Raw genomic sequence first — 10,617 nt, forward strand, 5'->3', positions numbered from 1 at the left:
TTTTATATGGATAAACATGTTTTTGTGTGAATGGAATGCAGATAGGAAGTGTACATGCATTGAACATAATGTTCATACAGATCTGTACTTGCATACACTGATGATGATGATGATGATGATGATGATGATGATGATGATGATTTTGCTTTGTTTTGCTTTTGCACTCTCTCTCTCTTTCTCTCTCTCCCACACAGCAATCATAGTAAGCTTTAATGACTCCATAAAGTTGTTTTGAAAACTTGAAATGTGGGGTGGGGAGGGAACTGCTGGCATAATCAAGGTGTCATCAGATTTTCTAAACCAGCCTCTGTTTCTTTTATGCCAATGTCAAAAAACAGGGCAGAGTTTAAGTGATAAAACTTGTTATAATATGGGCAATATTAGTTGATTTTTTTTTCTAGCTGTGCAATATTTTCTTTTGAGGATACTTTTATCTTGCGCATGGAATTTGGCTGTGTGTGGCTGTGTATGTACTCTTCACTACACTTGAGAAACCTAATAGCGATTTCCTGCCAACTTTCAGTATCGTGCCTGACAAAGTTAATATGGTGTTTTTGTGCAATATTCTCTTTTTGTTGAATTTACCTGAGACTATGGTTTGCAGGATTTCGGGGTTGAAACCGCCTGGAATTAAATGCAGCAATTAAACGTAGCTTTCTAAAGCTCAGGAACACAGGAACACAAGAAGCTGCCACATACTGAGTCAGACCATTGGTCCATCCAGCTCAGCATTGTCTACACAGACTGGCAGCGACCCCTCCGAGGCTGCAGGCAGGAGTCTCTCCCAGCCCTATCTGGAGATGCCAGGGAGGGAACTTGGGACCTAGATGCTCTTCCCAGAGCAGCCCCATCCCCTAAGGGGACTATCTTACCATGCTCACACACTCATTTCAGATAATATGGACAATCTTTAACCTCAAAAGTGGGGCAGGAAAAGGGGAGCTTCAGGTTGTGTACCATATGCAAAAAAAGGGAGGGATTTAAATTTGTTTACACGGAAGAAGAGGCCTACTCTGGTTTTCAAGGAATGCCGGTTTAAGTCAGGGCCCCCATGCCTTTCCTCACAGAGCCCTGCCTTTCGATTCTTCACCAAGATAAGTGAAACCTCAATACGCCATCTTTTTAAAAATAATAAGGCGGGAAGTTCTCTCTGATATACTCAACTCCTGACTCAAATAACCCTCTCAGCTCCAGGGCTGCAGTCTGATGATGATGCATGCAGCAACCCTGACCGAAATGGAGGGAGGAGATGGTAGCTCAACGACAGAGCTTCTGCTTTGCATGCAGCAGGTCCCAGGTTCGATCCCTGGCAGAATCTCCAGGCAACAGGAATCGGTGAGACCCCTGCCTGAAACCCTGGGAGAAGCCGCTTCCAGTCAGTGCAGGTGGCACTGAGCTAGATGGAGCAATGGCCTGACTCGGTAGGTAGAAGGCAGCTTGTTCCTCTGCCCCTGTGAAGCTCTGGGGCTAAGTGCCTGGAGTCTCATATGGGAAGGAAGGCTCCTGTAGGTTAACATGGACACACAAAGATCTCCAGTACACGCTTCCCGTGGCTCAGTCTGCCCCCCCTCCTCCTCCAGAATTCAAGACCCCACCCCCCGCTGCCCAGCATGCAGGTGATATACCAAAAATCCAGTTCTTTGTCTGGGTGGTATGTATCAACGCCAATAATAAGCACCACACAGGGAAAAGTGTAAAGGATTTACTGCTGCAGATTCAGTAAGGCAATAGGAGCTACAGCGCTCAGATCAATTGCAAAGGATATAAACCTTCAAGCAACTATTTATACATTTCTAAGTTCTTTGTTCCACATATCTATGACATACAGTATCTATGACATAGCAATATATTGAAAGAAGACACTTGAGCAACTACATACCTAGATCAATCTCCAGTTGACATCAAACAACAAGCAATTGACACAGTATTGACATACAACAGTCTCCAGAACTCTGCAATTCAGAGTTTGTCCTGCCCCTTTTGTTTAGTTCTTTTGGCCTTATCTTCACCCAAGTGTCAACTGGTTTGTTACTGGAGAATGCTGGGGCCTCATAGGGCCTCTGTACATTGTTATCTTCCAAGGCTAAGATGTGCCTGCTTGGAGGAGTGAAACTAGCAATTTTAATTTACATCTAAAGGTTCAGAGACAGCTCTGGTGTGAAGAAAGGAAGTGAAGGGAGGGCCTGTGGGCCCAACTATATTCTAAAGGTAACTTAAGAGTTCAATATTTGGTCACGAAATGGTTGTGCTTAGGTTCAGGCCTTGGGCCTGTATGTAGTGTTGTTCTGTGTTAAATGTAGTTTTTTGGGAATTGGGGTCCTGGGTTATATCACAGGCAAGCACCATTGTGCCTCCAGGAGAGCAGCTCAGGCCTCCCTCCACTCCCCCATTAACCCCCCCCCAAAACCTTCCTCCCCAGCCTGCCAGATTCCTCTCATGCAGCCTCAGCTGCTCCCCCCCACAAAACAAAATAAACACAGCTCCCAACCACTTGCCCTGCCCTGCCCAGTACTCACCAGATCCAGAGGGGCCTCCTCCTCCTCCCTCCTCCAGGAACCCCCGGGGACCTGGGACCCCCCTCGCCTCACCCCCCAGCCCCCTCCCCGCTGACCTGGCTGCTCTTGGGCTCTCCCTCTTTCTTTCCCTCCCTCCCTCCTGACCAAGACGTGCTCAGACTAGATGTGACATTTAACATGTATTTTAGTCTCATGTTTAGAATTCTCCGTGTCTTGCTTTCAACCAAATGCAGCTGTAGAAGGAGCAACGCAGACTTATACCACAGCATAGAAAGATAGTGAACCCTTTCTCTCATGCCATATCCCCAACAAAAACCACACTTGCCCCAAAGTGCTATTTCTCCCAAAGTTAGTATTTATATTAAATGGTAACTTCAGAAATGTGTTGCAATAGGAAAACGGCATGGAGGAAAGGGCTAAAAGGATGACCCTCCTTATGTAGTGGTCACAGACCAGATCAGGGACCCCCATAGCTGCATGTGGTTCAAAGCAAAACAAGAAGAATCCCAAGTGTATGATTCAAAGATGTGTTAAATGTCACATCTAGGATGAGCCAGCAGTTGCTGCTTTAAGACTGAAATGCAGGGGGTGAGAACACTCCCACTGTGAAAGGGAGAGGGAAGAATGAGTTACACATGAGCAATTAGCAGGCCCAGCATCAGCACATCTCACCCTCAAGTAACTGCTGGGGTCCAGGGCCAGGTCCTGCCACTGAAACCAGACCCCAACCCTCTTTTTTAAAAAAAAATTATAGCACTCCTCTCAGTATTGGGCAACTGCTGGTAGCCACCATCTTGAGCCAGCCTGGTGTAGTGGTTAGAGTACTGGACTAGGAACGGGGAGTCCCGAGTTCAAATCCCCATTCAGCCATGATATTTGTTGGGTGACTCTGGGCCAGTCACTTCTCTCTCAGCCTAACCTACTTCACAGGGTTGTTGTGAGGAGAAACTTAACTATGTACACAGCTCTGGGCTCCTTGGAGAAAGAGTGGAATACAAATGTAATAAATAAATAAATAAATTCCCACAATACTTCAGACACTGGTAGGGTGGTGGTGAAAAAAATGACTCTCATAACCAAAAACAACAACAACAACAACAACACAGTGGTCACTCCTGACAGCAGGCACTTCACACACACACACACACACACACACACACACACACACACACACACAGTATCCCTGAACTATGAAACTATTGTAGGAAACCAAAATGGCGTCCCCCTGGCATACACAGGAGCAGAACTGGAAGAAGGAGAAAAAATAGTTCCACTACTATTATAAGCCCTCCAGACCCTCCCAAGAACCTTAGAGAGACCATTGATGTAGGAGGGGGCTCCCCAGATGGCACTTTGCCTGGAGCCGTCCCTAGCAGTTAGGGTCAGAAAGAACATTTTAGGGGCATAGTCAAGCACAGAAATAAGTGTGCTTGACTTCACTGAGTATTTAAATGGACTTACATCTATGATGGAGTGTAGCTTTAATGTATAGCCAGGGTAGACTGCACACTCCCATATAAAGCTGCCTAATTAGTAAGAAATTATTCTGGGTCCCAACTCTAGTTGGCCTCACTTTCAAAAGTAATGTGGGGAGCAATCAGAGATAAGGCCTTTTTGTGATGGCACCCCAGAAATGGAACACTGTCCCCTTATCAATTTGCCTGGCACCAGATTTGGTGACCTTCAGATATCAGGTAAGTATAATGGTTTTTCACGCAACCACAGCTTACTCAGCCTGGGAGGGCTGTGGGGGAGGCAGGAGCTGATGTAAGTCCCATGATGCAAGCCACTCTCAGGCTTAGCAGCACCACACACCCACATGACCAGTGAGCAGAGGATCCAAGAGAGGCGAGGGAGCAGGGGGGAAGCAGGCTACGGCCTCCCACATCCCTCAACGCACCACACAAAGAGCGTGGTGCGTTGGGAGATTTCCCCACAAGCCAGGCACTCTAGGCATCTGGTTCTGTGTGCTTGGACTGCCTGAAGCCCAAGCAGACACATAACGGGGACTGAGGTAAGAGGGTATGTGCGCATCCTCTTACCCCATTAAAAGCCCAGGGGGGGAAACCCGGCCTACTCTGAAGGGTAGCACCTGGATCAGCCCTGATCCTGGCACTTCACTCAAGCAGCCCTATCCCCAGTGAACAGCCTTATAATTTTGTTTTCACGGGCTCTTAATGGTTTGTTGGTTTGTTTGTTTTGAGTTTTATTTTGCTGTCCAGAAAGTGCTTGAAAATGCTGCTGTTTTAATTGTTCTAATTGTAGTATTATTATAAAGAATGATTTTTTAAAAGATATTTTGTAAGCCACCTTGGAAATATTGTGTCAAAGAGTGGTGCAAAAATGTCTTAAATAAATAGAAGGAGGGAGAGAGAATGAGAAAGTTATTTACTGTGCATCCCTGCTAATTCTTCACCTTCTGGCCAGCTGGTCTGCAGAGTAATGTATTGTGCACTGGCCATATACAGAGGATTGTGTAAGCATCATATATCGCATAATAGCTTATTGTACCACAGAGCCCTCTATCTATGTTAAACCAAAATTGTATGTTTGATATACATGTAAGCAGTTTGAATATTGGAGCTGGCACAACATAATACATTTGTTCTGCTTACCTCTCAGGCCTGGTCTAAACATCACACTCACTTCAATATGTTCTGAGTCTCCACTTTGCTTTTCATTAATGTGAATCTCATGCAGGTGATGTGGTAAGGCTCTTGCAACATACCACCTCAGTAGTTCTGTGACTGATTGACATGATAGTGTACTCAGCATTGTGAACATTTAGATTACGTTCATGTGAGATGCAGCTTAGGCAGAAGTCCTGTTTCCACCAGTTTGTCTGGATTCTAGAGTAGCCAATATTGCAGAGACAATTTAGTCATTTATTTCTCTATGGTTGTCTCTCTCAAAGTACTGGATTTCTTTGAGGTCATTCACACAATCAAAAACTGTGTTCTACCCAGATTTGGGAGCTGTGTGTGCTCCCAGTTTTCGGTTGTGTGGAAGCAGGGTAGGAGGATAATCTGGGTATCTTTTCCTTCTACTTTGCTTCCATATAATCACTTTTACCCAAGTTTTCCTTGTTGCCACAAGACCTCTTTGTCTACCTGAGCAGGCTGTGTATGACAGTGTTATTTTGGAAAGGGCAGAGACTATAAAGAGCCTACAGAGCTTTCCCTAAACAACAGATAATGCATCATGGGATATATTCCAAAGGAAAATGGGGGTGGGGACACTTGAAGAGGAGCTTATTATGAGATCAGGTCTCACACAATGCCATTACAGGAAGTTCCCAATTTATGAACCGGTTGTATTCCAAAACTTTGTTAGTAAGTCAAATGTCCATAACTTGGACACCACTACGCGAACAGGTTCAGCCTGGCCAGGAACACTGATCCCTGCCTTTTAAGGCAGGAAGAGCCACTCCTGGCCTCGCTGCAAACGTGGCACTGGGCAGAATATACTTGAAAATGGGGGGTACGACTCCATTCGTGGTGTGGCTGGGAGGGGGCCACTGGCAGTGAGCTGAGCTGGGGTCACTGGCAGCTTCCCGCTCCTGTTGGGCACATATACTTCCAAAAAGAGACGACTTGTTCGTATGTGCCAGTTAGAGTTTGTAAGCTTCCTGGAGGTTTCCTTAATGTAATATGTTATGAAGGCTTGTTTGTACAATATGTACATATGTTTGTAACTTATCTGTAACTTGGGGAGTGCCTTTAATGATCTCAGCACAGACCTTTCCATATGCTGTTACATCCTTGTATATCTTTAAGTGAGGGGAAACGGTTACAGGGCATTTCTTCTTTTCTATTACACTAGCCTAAGTGTTTAGGCTAAACAATAATTAGATAGTAGGAAGTATCCCTGACCATAATTTTCATTATTTTAAAAGTATAGTTTTCAGTGCGTGCACCAGATCATAAAATATTCATAAACAAAAGCTATTGCATTTTTCTAATCCCGATCTATCCATCCAGCTGCTCAAGTGGAAATTAGATAAATTTTCTCCTCCTGTTAACTTGATGGAACTCAATACACTTGCTGGATTTTTTTTTTTTTTTTTTTTTTGGAGAGGTAGAAAAGTAATTCTGTAGGATTAATCATAGCACACACGTTCTTTCTTGAAATGGAATGGAGGTGGGAGGGGTGATAGCAAGAAGCAGAGTACCCTCTTGTGGATAACTGCCATTCCAGTGCAAAGTTTTGACTGATCTCATATAAAGAATTGATAGGCAGGTGCCCTGAAACTCTGCTGAGATGAGTTTGTCCTTCCTACATCTTATCTTGAATGAAAACTGCACACCAGAAAGAGCAGAGACATGACTAGACTGGCAAATTTGGAGGCTGCCACTTTATAGGAGAAAGGTTACATGTAAATTAGCCACCCACCTCATAAGGAAATAAGTTATTTGTATTATGTCTGGGTATTACGTATATGCAGATTCTACATTTCCCTTTGTGTAACTTTGGTAAACAAAGTGTCCCGAGTTAAGAAGCTAGCATTTACCATTTTCAAAAGGCAAACAACTGCAAACACAGGCCCATTTTGTGTTTGTGATATGGGGACATCAATGGGTTGTTGTTGTTGTTGTTGTTGTTGTTATTATTATTATACATGACCCTAAGCAGAATATGCAGAAAAGTAATGCAAACATTTAATAATACATTAATTATCCACTGCAGATGGCTAGTGGTAGTGCAGCATGAACAGAAACTTCCAGAACAACAAGATCCAAACTAACAAGAAATACTAAAATAGTTAAAATACAAAAGGGGGGGGACCCCAAAAAATCAAACTGGCAAACCATTCCCTCAGAAGTCAAATTAAAAGCTGGCCTATATTTTCTGCATAAACGCTATACAATGTGGGCTTTGTACCATATTTTTCAGAAGGCCAGAAGATATGTACATTGACAGTTCTCCACAAAGATCATTCAACAAGCTCAGGGCCACAGCTGTGAAGTTAGAACATCTGGCACATGTGCCTTCCATGTAGCAAGTGCTCTGTGGAGTGGCCCTTCGAAAATTTGCAAAGGCATTAAAAACCTGCGTGGAAAGTGCACGATACCAGAATGACCCTACAGAACCTCTGCATTTGCGACAGCAAGTGATGTGTTCTGATTTGCCCTGAAGACAGTTAAGTGCAAGTATAAATTTAAATTATATGCTAATAATGCAGCATTATGGAAGAATGCAACTCATTTGGACTTCCCATAGAGTAGTAATCTGTGCATTCCTTTCTGGAGCATTTTTATGGAGATGTCTATTACATTTGTCGTTATTAAGAAGGACTAACAATGGTAGTTTAATGTTTTCTTTGTTTCAGCACTTGTGGGACAATGCTTCCCACCCTCCACCCCCCGCCTGCAGTCAGCCAATTATGCTACAGTTGTAAGAAATGAGCCACTTGCCAGCCGAAGGGAGTGATAGTACATTGTTTAATTTTCTGTTCATGTCTGTCTGAACATGTCTGCCAGGGCGAAAGTCAGTGGTTGGCCAGGCTCGGCACAAGCCTAAAAGGCCCATGTTCCATTAAAGGCCCATCAGGCCAATCCCTGATGAAGGAGGGGACTGCCACTGCTGCCCAGTGCCACCCAGTAATCCTCCCCATTGAGCCTTGCCACCAGTAAACCTACTGGTGATTATGAGTGGCAGCAGTCATGGATAAGCTTTCAGTGCTTGGGGCCATTTTGATTTCCCAGATGCTCCAGGTGATTGACCCAACATCATGGGGTGGGGCATCTGGATAATAAGAATGTCCCCATGCACTGAAGCAGGAAAATGCCCACTGGTGTGGCTCACTATCATCTGGTAAGCTTGGCCAGAAGCAGGGCCCAATGGGAAGGTTTTCTGGACAGTGGTGGGCAGCAGCTACAGCAGCAAATGTCCCCCTCCTTCAGTACCACTGCTTTGGATGGAGGGGTGTCCACCATCCAGATAGCCCTCCCTACACTGAGCAGTGGCTGAGTCTTGCATGGCTGCTAGTCCCCCACACTCCCACAATGGTGCCCAGTGCACAGGATTGCAAACTGGCCAGTGAATGTGCTTCACCTCCAGCACTATCTCTATGCCTGTGGCACAGGAAGAGGAGGAAATATGCCACTCAATTCAGCTTCCCAACACTGGATGCCACTGGGATGCCTCATTCTTCCCCATGGTATACAGCAGTGGGAAAGCTGGATCACAGATATCTTCTTTCAGGGCAGCCGCTAGAGCAGCGAAAGAGAAATGCATTTGTCAGCTCATCGGATTTGCCAGCACCAGACACTATGTGCGGGGGGAGGACTAAGAGGTGTGCCCAGGATGCCCACTGTATTCCACTTTCTCTCAATAGTGCCCACTGCTGAGAAAGTGAACTGGACGCCATAGGAGGAAAGGACAACACGCATCATTGGGGGTCCAGGACAAGGCTTTGCCTGATGGATCTCCTACTACCTGGCCCTAGCCCTGCTACTATCTTTCTACCCCTTAGATTCCAAATGGGGACAGTGCATCGTATTTTCTCATCACGTCAATGCTCATAAGTATCTAGTGATGTAAAGTAAAGTGTGCCGTCGAGTAGGTGTCGACTCCTGGCACCCACAGAGCCCTGTGGTGTTCTTTGGTAGAATACAGGAGGGGTTTACCATTGTCTCCTCCCACACAGTGTGAGATGATGCCTTTAAGCATCTTCCTATATTGCTGCTGCCCAATATAGGTGTACCAGCGGGGATTTGAACTGGCAACCTCTGGCTTGCTAGTCAAGTCATTTCCCCGCTGCGCCATTAGGTGGCTATCTAATGATGTAGGCCACCCGTATTTCTATATTTCTTTTCATACCATGCACTTTAGAGAGAATGACTTGCTGAAGGCCACCCATAACTTCCAATGTGAATGTAGTCTCTAATCTCTTTGATTCACATTAAGTTATTCTAACCACCAGTCCACACTGGTTCATCCAAGTAAAGTCTAAAGGTAGATGTAGGTAAGAGAGATGTGGATGCTGTAATCAGACGGAACACGAAACCAGAGATAAGGTATGTTACTATAATTTCTTTGCAAGTTGCCCTGGGGACGTCATTGTAAATTGGATTTAATATTGATCAGGTAGTTTACAATTAGAGCCAGAGGAAAATTAGATGCTATAAACCTGACACTTGGGATTCTGTTTTCTAATTAATACAGAAAAGAATATAGTTAGTTATCCTTAAGTAGCATGACTGCTTCTTTACTGAAATTTAGCAAGTTGCACTAGTTCCTATTCAGAATAATATATCATGGCAAAGAGAATGTGTGTGTGTGCATGTAAGTAATACAGGGTGCAGTGAGAGGTTTCCTAAACCAAAGAGCGAGATTGATTTTTCTAACAGTTTCAGAATACCAGCTGCAGCTATGAGCATTTCTTCGAAGATTCATTCCTATTGACTGCCATTCTTGGCTTTGCATCTTCAGAGCCAGTGTGGGATTGACCTTGAAGATTGTTTAGAGATTGCATCTGGCATAGAAGACACTGGCCTCTTTGTGGACAGATGTCCACCAAGTCTTTGCTGTCATCCAAAACCTCCCAGGTACAATTCATGGTAGGCTTCTACCTACAAACTCCTAAATAGCCTAGACCTGAAATTATTGGCTTACAGCTTGCCAGCTAGATATGACTGCCACCCCCCACCAAGGCTATTATCAGCCCTCCTTCTAGATAGTGCTACTAAATCTTCAACAGATGGTAAAATGTTTGCTCTCATATTTACTAGAAAGGAAAAGCAAAACATTTCAAGTTGTAAGAGGGAGCTATAGTTCATGTTCTGATGTTACATCCCTTTTGATTTCCTGTATACAGCCATGGCCACAACTGAATGGATGTGCTCCTTAACTGTGAAGTTCTTAATGATAGATGACATCAACTTTATTGTAGAGTTTGGTCATCTATGAAGAGGTGAATCTGTGTAGCAAAATAGTTTTGCCACTATGATCCTTGACCATTTTCTGCACAATAAAGTGATATCCAAGAATACAGAAGTTGGCCATCTCTGACTTAAGCCTTACATACCAAAGACAACACTGACTTGGTTTACACAGTCATTCAAATCTAGGTTTAATGTGGGTTACCAGCATTACTGTG

At 44.4% G+C, this 10,617-nt stretch overlaps 1 long non-coding RNA gene across 1 annotated transcript; it reads left to right on the forward strand.

The window, feature by feature from the left end:
• Positions 1-2,016: 2,016 nt before the first annotated feature.
• Positions 2,017-10,064, forward strand: LOC128327705 (uncharacterized). Its single transcript, XR_008308746.1, has 3 exons — positions 2,017-2,208; positions 7,410-7,655; positions 9,951-10,064. It is a non-coding gene; the product is annotated as an uncharacterized LOC128327705 (long non-coding RNA).
• The last annotated feature ends 553 nt before the right edge of the window (positions 10,065-10,617 follow it).

Source organism: Hemicordylus capensis, chromosome 5 (genome assembly GCF_027244095.1).
Source record: "Hemicordylus capensis ecotype Gifberg chromosome 5, rHemCap1.1.pri, whole genome shotgun sequence".
Taxonomy (NCBI): domain Eukaryota; kingdom Metazoa; phylum Chordata; class Lepidosauria; order Squamata; family Cordylidae; genus Hemicordylus; species Hemicordylus capensis.